The sequence below is a fragment of the Cyanistes caeruleus genome, chromosome 7, assembly GCF_971803275.1.
Source record: "Cyanistes caeruleus chromosome 7, bCyaCae1.hap1.1, whole genome shotgun sequence".
Taxonomy (NCBI): Eukaryota; Metazoa; Chordata; class Aves; order Passeriformes; family Paridae; genus Cyanistes; species Cyanistes caeruleus.
Window position 1 is genome coordinate 34,030,977 of NC_141707.1, and position 14,572 is coordinate 34,045,548.

Genomic DNA, 14,572 nt, shown 5'->3' on the forward strand with positions numbered 1-14,572 from the left:
CTCTCAGAATCCATGATACAAACATTTACCAATTTTTTTTGAGTGTTTTCTTTTAAAGAAGACTCATTTTCTCTGTCATGTTTCTGATAAGGAAAGCATTTCAGTGACAAGTACGGGATTATATACAAACCAAACCTGTACAAACAAATCAGTATTCAACAGAAATTTTAGTAAGAATACATATGTGTCAAAACTTGCCTCAGTGATTTTACTTTTAGCTTTGTTTTTTTTTTTCAAAAATGGATTGAAAATAAAGAGGGAAAAAAAACCTCTTCAGAGTCCTGTGACACTGACATGCTTAGGGTTACAAAGATAAGGGAGCATCATATCATTTTCTACTGGATGGTACCATCCATTAGATGTGCATTTGAACATCTTTTTGCACCCAGGTGATAATATTTTCACTTCTCTGGACATCTCTCAGCACATATTTGTGAAGAATTCTGTAAACTGCTAAAATCTTTGGGCACAGTTAAGCATAGCAGTGTTGTCTGAAATGAAATCTGAGGCAACTGCTTTGAAAACCCTTGCAGTCTTGGAAAGAGTAAAAATTATTTCAGGAGCATTCATCAATATGTTCAATTTCTTTTAATGACACATAGGCCACTGCAAATGGCTGTGTTTTGTCTTTGGGTGCACTGAAAAGATCTGACTACTGAGATGCCATTAAATTAGAACTACTCACATTGAAAAGTGTCTCAAATTGGCCTTTTTTTTAGTGAGGAGAAAGAAATGTTTTTGTTCCTTCCTGTAATTTGTCAGAGCCACACAAATCTATTACATGGCTTGACACATTTTTGAAGAGTAATTTCTGAAAGAATTCATAAAAGAAAGATGAATCCACACTTCAAGACAAAGAGACATCTCAGTGAAATATTGTGCAGATCATCCCCCGCACACGCAAAATTAAGTGGACATTTTCCCTGCTTCTATACAAATGATTTGTTCCACTTTTCCACTTCCAGATCCTTTGGAAGGACCCTCTAGGGGACAGCAGGATTTGCTGCTACCAGCCATAGGTTTTCCAGAAAACCTGCCCAGGTCAGCCTACTCCAAATACTCTGGGGGCCAGCCTGGAAAGGGAGAGATGAGGCAAGGTACAATCTCTGGTACAAGATGGACTTTTCAGAAATTACTCTCTGTTTGCAGAAAATCCTGGGAAAATGAAGACTGAGTCACTTGCTGACCAAGAGATAGAAATCTTCACCTTCAGTGAAGCAGTGCAAGACATCTGAACTGGTAATTCCACCCAATGCAGAGGGAAATGATCCATCTAAGCACTCTATGTGCCCTTGGATGGGTATTTTTCATATGAACTATTAAAAAGAGAGACTAACACAGTCCAGCAAACTGGCAGCAGTAACCTGGCTTCAGTGGTGAGCACCCAGGCACAGCACATGGGTCTGTGAGACTGCTTGAAATTGTTCCATTTCCAGTACACAGCAGAACCTCCAGGTGAATAACTTGTGAACTGGGAAAACGTGAATTCAGCTGGAGCCTGATCACTTTTTGACCACTCTTCTGATAGATCTGAAATATATGGGGTAGGGAAAGAACCAGAGAAATTTTTCATGTGCCACTATTTTTCTCTGCTGTTACATTTTCTAAAGTATAAAGTTGGGTTTCTATATTATAAAGCAGGGTAATCTAGGTCTCACCCATGGTTTTATCACCACCCTCCACGTCTTCAAGAATTTTAAATGTTCAAGGTAAACTCACCTTGGGTATGATGTTTTTCAAGCCCTAAATGTAACTACAGATTTTCTTTCTTTCTTTCAAGTACAGGCTGATTTTGTTGTACCAAACTTAGTAAGTTGATTCTGACTCCAGTGTGTGGCACCACAATATCACTTGCTTCACACTCCAGTGGTGATTCTGTGCTGTCATACTACAGTAGGAAAGGTCAAAATCTGATCACTCCATGTTAAAGAGGCTTTACCTTCCTTTCTCCCTTTCAGGCTAGCTAAATACTTATTTTCAGTGTATTTAGAAAAACTTTAATAAAGTTTAATACTGAATTTCAGTTGAAAGTATGATTCATAATGTAATATACTGTAATACAGTCCTAAAACTCTTTTTCTTCTTCCTTGTAGTTTGCAGTTCTCTGATGTCCCCCTCAGCTTTAGTTTCCAAAACTCTACAAAATACAGGAAATTCAACTAAGGTATTCCACAGACTAACATGGCTTCTGTGGTGCTATTTTTTTTTACATAAGGACATCTTAAACTTAGACAACTGCAAGAGGGACGAAAACAATTAGGAATTAAAATATTAATGCAGTAAATAATCTTTTTTCCTCTGAAGGAGGAGTACAGTATTTTTCTGTGATCTCTCCACTAACTTTTACTGTTTACTCAGGTCCTCTTCACCTAGTTCAGGGTAAAGTGGAGCCAAAATCCAAAGCAGAACTTCACCAAATTGTTCTTTTACTTTGGCTAGAAATTCTGTCTTAGTTAGGAAACATATTTTAGTGGAAAATACAAACAGGAAGAAGAAGGAAGTGTCTACAGTTCTGCTTTTAAACAGCTTAGCTCAATGGGGCCTCTGATCTCCAATGAAGCCTTGAGTGCTTTGCCATGCAATTAAGAAGCTAATTATCCTCATGCTGACGTGTCACTTTTAGGACACTTTCCCCAACAATGTGATAATTTCTCTTTTCAGATTAATGTGTAAACACTTTCATGGATATAAATGTTTGTACAAAAGAATTGCTTTTATGTAAACACTTCACTGGTGAGAGTCACAGAAACCTATTGATGCACAAAATTTAGCATATATTTCCAGTGCTACTCATGTGTTTGTTCCATCTCTGAGAGCACAAACCAGGGGTAATGAGGAGCATTCTGGATTTGATCCTTTTATATTCTGTCATGTGTCTTGTCTGCTTTATTCACATATCAAACACCAGTCACTGTACTATAGAGAAGCTGCTAAGCTGCAGAAACAGGCTGTAATAAGCTTTTCAAGCACCTGATGTGGAAAAACAGAATACTTGTTTATATATTCTGGGAAGTTTTGGAAATGTGGGTTAAACATGCAGTATCTATAAGATGCAGAATATTTTATTTTACAACACCAGCAGTTATAACAGTGTGAGAATTTTCACTTTACTTTGTATCATAGCAACTAATGAAGCCATTACTTTTTTCTGAATTCAGTTCACTAATAGTTTCACTGGAAAACTTACCCAAAACACTTCACCAGAGGCATCCCTAATGTTCTGCCAGTAAATAACATATTTCATTTATAAACCTGTTTTCCGTCCCACTTGGCTGGTCCTTTAGAAGCCTGTCAATAGACCAGGGAAATCCAATTTTCGAACTCAGCTAAATCTCATTTTCAAAAGTGACTTCAGTGCTCAGAACTTGTGCTCACTTCAGTCAAAGATATGACTGTAATTCAGATAGGCATCGGCACCAAATAACTGTGCGAGGTATGATCCTGATACTTCTGACCCAGCACAGGGGCCAAATGGGAGAACTTGCAGTAAATTCTGGATGGTTTTCTGACCCCTGCCTGGGCTGCCATGGTTATATCACTCTGCTCTAATGCTATCTTTGATCTTGCTGTGCAAGTTGCAGTCTGAGCTCAGCTCTTCACAGACAGGGTGCCCATGTGCATGATTTTACATTGATACGTTTTACCTTATGCTTGCAGTGGGCTAAAAGTGATTACTTTAGTGATAGCTATGAGGCTCACTTTAAAAACATTAAATGAAAACCCTTAGCACAATCCTAATTTTGAACACATTTTATAAAGGCACAATTAAAAACTGAATAGCTTAAACCAGTACTATTGTGTAAAAGGCAGGAAGAATCCAACTAATCATTCAAAAGCTGCTGAATCAAACACACTTCTAGCACATATGGAGAATATTTTGCCTTTTAGTATGGGTGTTAAGCACTGAGCTGCCTTGAGCTGAGCTGCCTAGCAGAAGCCACTGCAGTGCAAAGTAACCCCCTCACAGCTGGTGGGTTTTGTGCCTCTGGGTAAAGCTTGCCCTGGTTCAGTAAGTCCTGAATATGAGTGGGTGTTAATACTTACAGCAATCTGTAGAAGGGAAAAGAGCATATAGGATACAAATCCACATCTCATTTTATTCCTCATTTTATTTAACTAAATATTTAAGCATGTGTACAAGTCCCTTGAGGCCTCCAGTGGGAGTGCTGAGGAATTTTTACTTGCTCAGCAGCTGCAAAGTTTTAAGGAAATATAAAACTTTATATGAAGAGGAATAATAAGTCACAAGGAAAAAAAAATCTGCAACTCACATCATTTTAACTGGAGATACATGCAGCATGTTCGCAATTCAAAAAGAGATTGTTTCATATCCACAAGACCACAAGACTGAGTAAATGTAACTCCATGGAAGAATTGTGCAAGTAAATAGATCTCACAAAAAGTTACCTCATGGCATTTTCTGTACTTGGCAAAGAATAGTCAGCCAATTAAGCCATTGCAATTGACTTCTGATTTAATTACTTGAATTTCTGACTCTCTGAATATTCAGTCTTATACACAGTAAAATGACCTCATGACTGAGCATTAAGACCTAATGGTATCATGGCTAAAAAAAGCTGTGGCTTTACCATGCTAGAGACTGCTTTCTGAAATGAGAAAACGGTATAATTACTAAACTGTTTGGGGAATTCTCATTGATAATACATACTGTCAACTTTTCTTCTGCCAGGTTTTAAATTACACTGTCTAGGTGTTACATGTTCCCTCATTTTTAAATACATTTTCTCCCAGCTTTGCTTCTAAAACTCACTGTAAGTCAGCTGCTTCCCTAGCCTAGTACTAGTATTTTTAGAGTTTTATTATGTGCATGTGAATGACTTATTACTGCAGGATTGCTCATAAGTACAGGTTCACACTTTGGATTCTTCCCAAGTACATGAAATAACTTGATTTCAACTCCAAAATTTTCAATATACTGCCAATTTTAAAACTTGTATGTGCTCTTATCTGAGGTGTTTGACACAAGCCATCAATTCTAGCATTTTCTTTTCTATATGTATATATATTCCACAAAGCAATAAGGAAAGGTCAAACTGGTGACTGTTAAAGCTTCTATTAAGAAATGTCATGAGGTTATTACATTTTAATCACTGTACAAAAGAGGTATCTTTCAGAAAATCTCTTTCTAATCAAAGAAAATTTGCAATTCTCAAACAGGGGAAAGCTTCACATGAGTCTAATGGTTATAAAACTTCATCTGCTTTGATCTTCCCAGGAGGAAGATGTTATGGGAAAGTGTGTTCCCCTCTATTCTGTTTGATAGCCCAGTCTTGGAAGAAGCTGCTATATTTTCTTTGGATCTTTTTCAATACGCTGATGACCTCTCTCAATGGAAAAAACTTCATCACAGCCTTTTAAGAATGAATATGTCAACATGCAGTATTATAATAAGCTAAAGGGAAATACAAAAACAGCTGAAGGTTTGCAAGTATTTTGTTGGTGTTGTCCATTATGGTATTGAACCAGAAAAAGCTGGACTTTTCTAATTCCCAGTGTCCTACCCCATAAAATCTTAGTGTTAGCTCTTCAAAAAAAGCATAAGACCTTACTCAAGACATTATGGCTTGGCTCAAGGCTTTGAACATGAAAATCCTGGCTGAGGCACACTGTTAGATTATTGAAACTTTGGGGTCACAGTCTGCCATTGATGTGTGATGCTTGCTTTGATTTTTATGATCAGAGGGGATATATTAATTTATACTCCTTTGACTGCCTTAGAAATAGCATCAGAATTGCCAAGAGAATTAGGTCACACTTCTTTGGGAAAACTCAGTGTCCGTTATAAGAATGACAAGAGACAGAATAATCTCCAGTGAATCCTGTTCAGTGTAAATTGAGAAGAACTACATGCTGAAATGATAAACAACATTGTGTCTGAACTCTACAGCATCAAATTATAAAACAAAGTTAACTTCTCTTTGTGCTCACCTTTGATGTGCCTCATTGATGGCAATGGGAGTTCAACACAAGGACAATTTAGATACCATGCAGACATCAGGAATGCAAGCTAACAGCTTTTTCAACTGGCAGATTTCTGCAGAGCCTTGTAAGAGAGTCAGTGTTGCCTTCAGTAAACATGTTTTGGCATCTAAAGCATTCCAATTTCCCTGGGTTTCAGTTGTGAATACTCCCAGTTCAGAAGTTCCACCAAATGGATTCATGAAGGCTCTCTGCAGAGCTCTACGAGCTCTGACACACTGTAGTAAACTTCTTACAGGAAAGTCCTCAACAGAGAGCTGCTCTTCAGTTTTCTGCAGGGTTATATTTGTAGCTGCTGTGGCTATAGGAAGCTTTTTCTCACAGAAGGGGTCCTGTGCTGGGCATCCTGCAAAGCAGCGAGGAGTGAGACACACTGAGGTCAATGCTGCAAACACCAAGGACAGAGAAGAAAGAGAGGGAGGAGGAGCTCCAGTCTCTGGAGCTGGAATTTCTCTGCAGCCTGTGGAGAGGACTACACTAGAACAGATATCTACACTTCAGCTCATGGAGAACCCCAGGCCAGAGCAGATGTTCCTGAGAGGTACTGCACCCCAGCTCCAGATTCAATTCATTTTCCACAAATCGAGGCTGTTTGCTCCTGTCGATAATTGGTGAGTGTTCCCTATATTTTATCCTATCTTCTCCCTGGCCAGCTGAGGAGGGAAAGTAGGGAAGCAGCTGGGAGGAGTTTGGCAGCCAACCAAGGTACCAATCCACCACAACTCTATCCCAAGTAATTCAGATCTTTGATTTGTGATGCCACCATGCTCCCTAAATATAACAAGAACACCCTTCCTATATTCCCGGATGTTTTCTTTATTAAGGGAGACTGAAAGAGGAGCCAGAATATGTCAGGTAGAGTAATGGGACCAGCTTGGAAATAAATTATTAAAATATTTGTAATTTTTATGGTCTTGCCCTCTGAGGAGGATAATTCTTCTGTTTCATTGAATAGTCAATATGGTTGCTTTCCAGAAGTGTTTATGTTTTAGCTTTTCAGAATGATGTAAAGAAAATGGGAGTTGAGACCTAGTTTGCTTTTTCTCATAAGCAACAATTTGTTTTAGCATTTAAGAAGGCTGCAACATACCATGGGGATCCAAATACTTTTACATCTGACAGCTACATCCCAATAATTTCTTCAGTTTGCTTTTAGGAGCTTCAGAAGTCACCTAGAAGTTCTTTCACTGAGCAGAATTTCTCTGACCTTAAAGACCTGAAGTACATTTAACTGCAGAAAACATCTATTTACAAAGTAAATGTGTTTTCACTTACTCAAAGGGGATGGGAATCAGAATGTACAGTCCAATGGGAACCATGGAAAGCTAGAACAAAATCTAATGAAACCAAGTGAAGGTAAAGAAGGAACAATTAATTTGTACTTTCAAGGCTTTGTGTATGCAGAAGGCAACAAGAATAATTGTCAAAAAGATAATTTAAAATGGATTTAAGTGTGGCAAAAATGTAAGAGGCACTTTCATTGAACTTGTAAGGTACCAAGTCCAACTCTCTAACAGCACCCAAAAAATCTTGTCCTGGGGACAAGGATGAAAAAGCTTTACAAATATTTTCTGTTTAAAATTTGTAATGTCAGCCTCTTTATCAAATTTCATTCAAATAATTATGGAGCCCATGAGCTGAGAATTGCCATTTATGGAATCCATTCAGAGTAACACAAAGGGGTTCTGTTTCCCACTCACAGTATGACCAGCACTGCCATATGCCTGGTCTTCCCTCAAAATTTAAATGAGACACTTGGGTCATTCCAAACAGCATCTCGTGTGCCCTGTCCTAGCTGCAGCTCCTGAAGAGCAAGGCAAGGAAGTCAGCAAGGAGGAAGACAAGAAGGGTGTGCAGAGCTTGCCCTGGAGCCCTGACCAGCTGCAAAACTCAGGTCCTGGCCAAGGTGAAGAAGTCCTGCCAAAAGGCCTGTGAATTCAATGGGTGTCACAAGGAGCTGAAACATTTCTGTCTTAGAGAAGTGGGTGTTTGGAGCTTGGGGGAGGTGCTTACTTTGGGTAGTTGCCTTTATGAATTGTCTTCATTCTGCTGTCCCATCCTTTCTTTTCATCTCTGGAACTTATATAGCCCATTTCACAGTGCTGCTGCTGCTGCTGGAAAAAGGGAAAAATCAGGAAGGAAAATGGTTCAATTTGCTTCTGCTGGGATATTTATTATCTTCACAGGATGGTAGTCTAGTGGTAGACTATAAAATACTGCTGAGCAAAAATTTTCTAATTGTTCATTAGCTATCATTAGGAAGAATGAAGTCTGTTATCTAAATGATTTTATTTTTATTTTAAGGAAAAACTTAAATACTATGAGTATTAATTGTATTTTATACATTTTCAATACTTACATTAGTACAGAGTGATGTTTGTCTTCAAATTGAAGATAATTTAAAGATAAAACAGCCATTTTGACATTTAGAAAACAATGCAAAAAGTGAATCTGAAAAGCTAAAAGTCTGGACTTAGAGCAGAACACTGATTTTCTTCAATTCACTGCTAAGACCTCCAATTTCTTTATTATAGTGAAATCGTCATGAACAATATTTGCGTTGTTTTATTCTACAATATTTCAGCCTGAAATAACTTCAGTTTTTTATTAACTGCAAGACTGAGTCCTATTCATCAGTTAGGCAGGTGTATTGCCTGATAATGCAATAAGCTTTCCTGGATGTATGAGTTGTTTTATGTCTTTTATACAGCAATCAGCCATTTCTTTTATACCAAGAGCGTAATAAAAACAAAAGGCTTATTTCTTTCTTACTGGTAGCAGAGTTATAAATTGTCATCCATCAGCAATAACTGTTGCCATTTAATAAAAAAATAAACCTTTCCTAAATCTCTCATGGAACATAATAGATAAGAATAAACAATGATATTAAAGTTGGTGCCAAAATGAAGGATTGCTGCAAGTGAGGATGTGCAGTGAAGTTATTTATGTAGATAACATAGTCTGGCAATCAAAAGGAACTAATTCAGTTGTAATAAAACAGATAATCCAAACTTTTCTGAAATCTAAATAGTCAAAAATTGTAATAATCTTAACTTGTTCAAGTATTTCAAAGACAAAAAATTGGTCAGAAACACAAACTAATTTAAAAACAGCAACAACAATTGAGGCAGAATGTTATAAATATCTCACCTGAACAGTACCTGTAAGCTGTTCACCTGAATCTCCAGAGAAAAGTTCCTCTTTCAATCCTACCCTGCTTAGTTCAGACCATCAGACCAAAGTTGGTGGTTTTTTTTCTAGATTTTCTAGAACTAAATGTCAGCTTTAAAAAACCAACATGAGAATTGTTACTGCAGAAAGTCTGGAGATCTTGTAGCTGCAGCCAGATATGCACCATGTTTTTAAAATTGCAATCCAGATGAAAAGTTACTTTCTTAGGTTGCTGAAAAAAATCAAGTCTGAAAAGCCAGATTTTCAAACACAGTGAGCAAGCACTATTGAATGTGAACCTCTCTTTAAGACACAGCTTGTATTTACATGGAGTGACCACATGCTTAATCAAGAAATCGTACACAGAGTCTCTAGGAATAGGCAGAGCAAAAACAATGAAATGTGCTAATCAAAATCACTCTTTCTCCTCTTGGTCCAGTCGGGTTTCCCCTTTTAATGCTCTACCCCAGCACAGAACACCCCTCAGCTTCTCTCAGCTAAAACATTTTTGTACATTATTTAACCCCTTTCAAACTTTAGCATATTCAAAATGACAAGCACCACATTTTTTGCCATATTTGTTTGCAATGAATGGTGAGTCTATAAATATCTCCCATTCTCTCATCACTCTTACTCTCTGTTCACACAGCACAGTGTGTATATCTGTGGAGGGCATTTCTCACTCCCCAGCTGCAGAGCCCCTTCCCGGGTGCTCATGCTGTGTCTCACACTCAGAGGCTGCAGCAGGACAGGGTGATCAGCAGCTCAATAAATCAGCAATATCAAGGTATCAACTGAAGATCACGTTCCCAGAAAACCTGGGATTTGTGGATAGACTTCTCATCTTCCCACCTGTTATCCTGAGAAGGTGATCAATCTTCCATCTGGATAAAAATTCTCATTCCCATTTACACAATGGCCATCTGGTGACTGGATCGTCACTGCTGTGCTTCAGGAGAGGGGAAGACACTTCTCCAGCTGAAGCAGGGCAGAGAGGGAAGCACAACCCCATGGGAAGCTCCTTCACCTTGGGTTCATAAGAGGATGGAGGAAGCAGAGACAATGAGACAATGCTGAGGAGCACTCACCAGATGAATGCTGCCTGCTCCAGAAATCTCATCCAGGTGTGCCAGCTGCAAGCTGAGGTTGGAAGGACAGTACACACAGCTTCCTATAAACCCTGAAATTCAATACTGGCTTCTTTAAATACAGATATATGAACTACAAGGAAGAGAAATTATGACCTAGCAATAAAATTCATAGGGTTGTCTTCTTTTCTTTTTTTTCTTTTTGCTTAAAGTTTGAAAATGGAAAATATCTTTCCATTATCTCTTTCCTTCATATATAACCTTTATAAATCACTGGTACTCTATTAGTCTACACTGAGAAACCAATTTATATGAGCAAATATAATGACGTGATTTCCTTTCCTTTTATTTCCCCACACACCTGACCAACTTGAGGCTAAGGAAGATGCAGATAAGGGACTCCACAGAGCAGAGAATAAAGACATATGAGCCAGAGGAGATGTCAGAGAGGATGCAGAGGACATTCAACAGCAGAGTAGCAGGCTCACAGGGAGCAGATTAATATCCACTCTTTTGTAGGCACCAGCCAGAATGGAGCATTAGAACAAGCCATCTGTGAGAAAGGGTTGCATGACAAAATTTTAATAGGAGAGAGAAATCTTTATTTCCTATCCCTAATCACTTGCTATGGATTAGTGTTAAATTTTGGGAAGTCACATCTCACTTCACTGGCAAAAGTTCTCTTACACTGGCAAAAGTTCTCTTACTGACAGTTGTGTCTTACAGCCATTCTGAAATAATTTTTTTCTCTCATTCCTTCCCTCTTTCACATTCTCCTTCCCTACTCCCAGTCTCTGGCAGCCCAAGTACACACCAGCCCTTTGCCCTTTGGGACTCATCCTAAAAGGGAAGTTATGCTGGAGGCTCATTCCTGAAATTCTATCAGAGCCCAGGGTCCCATATGAGCACCTCCAAATTCTTTGGCATGGACGGCCAAAGAAAAATTTTTAGGAAAAAATAACCTTACTGCAAATGTATTTTAAGGACTAGGTGCATTTGGCCTCTGCAAAAAGAGTCAGAACTTCTTTCCTAAGGGTCCTTTCAAGAAATAGTGTAATGCACAAAAGAATCAACTGTATCAAGAGGAGGGGAAATTGATTGCAAACATTTGTAAAACAATGAATTCAGCAAAACACCCAGGGTGACATTATAGGCTTTAGCATTTGGGCATGAAAAATCATCCTTCATGAACTCATTCATTGCAAATTCTAAGAAAATCATGACTTTTATACTGGAGATGGAGAAGGGAAAGAATTTGTTAAATAGTCTCTGAAAATGATGCTATATGCTTCAAAGATTAACAACATAAAATTTCCTTCATATAAACTGCAGCAATTCCTCAGTGTTTTAATAGCTTAACAAATGTACTTAGGAATTTTACAATAGAGAGATAGTGATAAGGCAATTATTTACTACCCACAAAAAGCTTTGAAACTATTTATTCAATATACCATCTAAATTACACATTAGGTTAACAGGTTGTAAATGATAATCTTGCACAAACCTCAAATGATGGCTTTTGCTTCCCAGAGTGATAACATTATTCCCAGCTAGAAGGGAATAAAAATACAAATTATTTTTTCATTGTGACCGTGAAAACTTTCCAGTTACAATTCACATGCAGTTCAATATTTTACGCACAAGTGAAGCAAGCAAGCAACATTTACATGACAGAGTTATCAGTCTTTTTTTTTTATATTGCAGCTGTTTGGAAAGCCACAGGGCAAAGGCATTTATATATGAGATAAGCTCAGTCTGTAGAACAAATTAATGCTGGATTGTGAATTAAATGCCATGTCTTCGGACGGCTAATTAGCTTTGTGCTGCTCAATTAAGCTTTGAAAGGACATGTTGTGTTTCTTGATGGAAGAGCAAACATTTCCAGACTATTTCACATTCTCAGTGCTTTCTGTTTCTAGGACTGAGAAGTCCAAGAAGAAGGAAAATCCAGCAGCCTTACCAAAAGGTATCAAAGTCTAAACTACAAAGTAGGCAACAAAGTTATTTTCAACAGTTCTCAAAACCTTTGATTTTATGTCAAATAGCTTAAAAATGCAAACTAGTTTGGGATTGGAAGGGGCTATAAATCCGTCTTCAATGGTTCTTAAACTAGAAAAGTAGCAGGACCTCTCCAAGGAGAGGATAGAAACCCTGTATAACAATTTCCAATGTTTGTTAATATTGCCTCTTTATTCAGTTAATCCAAAATTTTCCACCTTTTTTCTTCATGGCTAGTATTAGAAGCATGAGCATTGAGCAAGAAACACCCTAGTGTCTTTGAATTCCTCAGTCAAGAGTTTGAAAGAGACATTGAAGTTTTAAGTCTGATATTTCTCTTGTTATCCAAACCCTTTGAGACTCATGCAGTAAGGGAAAACTTTCCAAGACCAGGTTTCTCACAAGAGCTTCAATACTTCATCTTTTCTTTTTTTTCTGCTGGTATTAACTACTCAGGTGACTTCTGCCTTCTCTTTTTCTGCTTGTCAGCCTTAGAGTAGGAAAGCCTAAAATTACCATGGAGAGGGAGTAAAACTAATGGAGATTCCTGTAAAGGAGTAATGGTTTTCAAATTCAAGCCCATGGTGGTTCAGGCTGCATTGAGCTCTAGCAGTGGCATCTCTCTTGTAAAGTGAACAATCAAATTCTCTTTCCCAGTAAAATTTTCATTGCTCTGCACATTAATCTGCTGTTGAGCTGCAAATGGCATGTGCAGAGTCTTTAGTCAAAGTCAGCCAATAACCAACAAAAGGAAAAAACCTGTCATCAAATGCCTTTGGCATTGTGAACTTCAAGAATCAGTTTCATATCAGATTTCTGTACTAGGGTATTTTCTTCAGCCTGAGTCTTAAAGATAAGAGCATTTACGAAGCATTTTGGCCTGTGAAATAAACAGACATCAGAAATCTCTGTCATAGATCACTGATGATCACACTAACAAAGAGGGTATAAAATCTGAGAAAATTCTGAAGCTATGAGAATGTTTTTTCATCTTCCGTCACCAGTGCTATTTATTGTACATTTCCAAGAAAATTCTGACTTTCAGAAACTGCACCTCAGAGGCAGATGTGGAAATCCATCCCAAGGAAGGACCTTCATCTACTAACCTGCAGGAGAGAGTACACATTGTGCATGATAATATGTGTGTATATATACATATATATATATATATACATGCATATGTATTATATACAGTGTTAAAGTGGGCCCAGACAAACTTGCATGTTATTCTGGCACCTCAGAAAGGTTCCCTTGTCAGAAACAGATAGAACAGCTGTGCATCAAGAATATTTTTCTGTAGCTCTACTTTTAAAGACTTTTTCTTCCAAAGCCCCTATTTAGCATGCTATGCTATACAAGTTTATAAATTCATGTACTCTGCACCTAAACATACGATATGTACACTCATCTGTAAGACCAATACAGAGAACCCCTTTTAAATATGAGCACGTTTTGTGCTTTATTTTTTTGCTTCACTCTGTTTACTCCAGAGAAAACACTCAGTGTTCCCACTCTTGCAACTCCTCTTTGAGAAGGAAAGAAAAATTCCTCAGGGTTAAGCAGGAAAGTTCTTTGAAATCAGAAGTTAAATCCATAGGTAGAAATACTGAGAAAAGAGTTCTTTTCATGAGCTCAAATGAAAACTCATCTAGAAACCACAAGGAAACATTAACACTAATTTAACAATAGTTTTCAAAGTGATGCTTGGAATTTTTGTATGGCAGTTCAATCTCTTGTAGATATTCCAGTATAGACAACCTTTAAAATTTAAACTGAATGTGTCTATAAGGGCTTCATTGTGGCATTCCTCAAACTTTAACATGAATTAGCTCCTGATGCTTCTCTTGGAGAACGAAAACAAAATGTAAGCAGGTACACCTGGCAGGCACAACTTCCCACAATGATGGAAAATTTCAGTGCACAGAGCTAAGAAACCTGTTCTCCACATAGAGAAATCAGCCTGAGTGCATCATTGCCTGGCACTGAAACAGCTCTCCCATAAATACATGAATATTTCCCCAAAACCATATTTTCAGTTAAGAAACCTGAGATATTTTTCAGGTGTCAGTAGCAAAACCAACCACTTCTTTATTTAAATATCAAAACCAGAAAAAATCCAACATTTTTAATCACTGCTCTTCCATGAGCTACACCTCTGTGACAAGCAAAGGGTCAAGACCTTCGAAGCCAGGCAGAATGTTTAATTTGCAGTTGTGACTGCTTGCACAATGTTTAAAATGTTCGAAGCGCACAAGTGGTCTTGAGAATCTTAAGTTATAGCTACTAAGAAAATATTTTCAATTCCTTGGTTACTC

The 14,572-nt window shown here is 37.8% G+C and overlaps 1 long non-coding RNA gene across 1 annotated transcript in view; it reads right to left on the reverse strand.

Moving 5' to 3' along the window:
• Positions 1-4,094: 4,094 nt before the first annotated feature.
• The window catches only part of LOC111931812 (uncharacterized), a 28,463-nt gene continuing 17,985 nt past the window's right edge, over positions 4,095-14,572 (reverse strand). Inside the window, exons 2-6 of the long non-coding RNA XR_015289610.1 lie at positions 11,764-11,809; positions 10,260-10,351; positions 10,024-10,149; positions 8,014-8,114; positions 4,095-6,346 (exon numbers count right to left, since the gene is read on the reverse strand). This is a non-coding gene — a long non-coding RNA (uncharacterized LOC111931812). The remainder of the gene's footprint in view (positions 6,347-8,013; positions 8,115-10,023; positions 10,150-10,259; positions 10,352-11,763; positions 11,810-14,572) is intronic.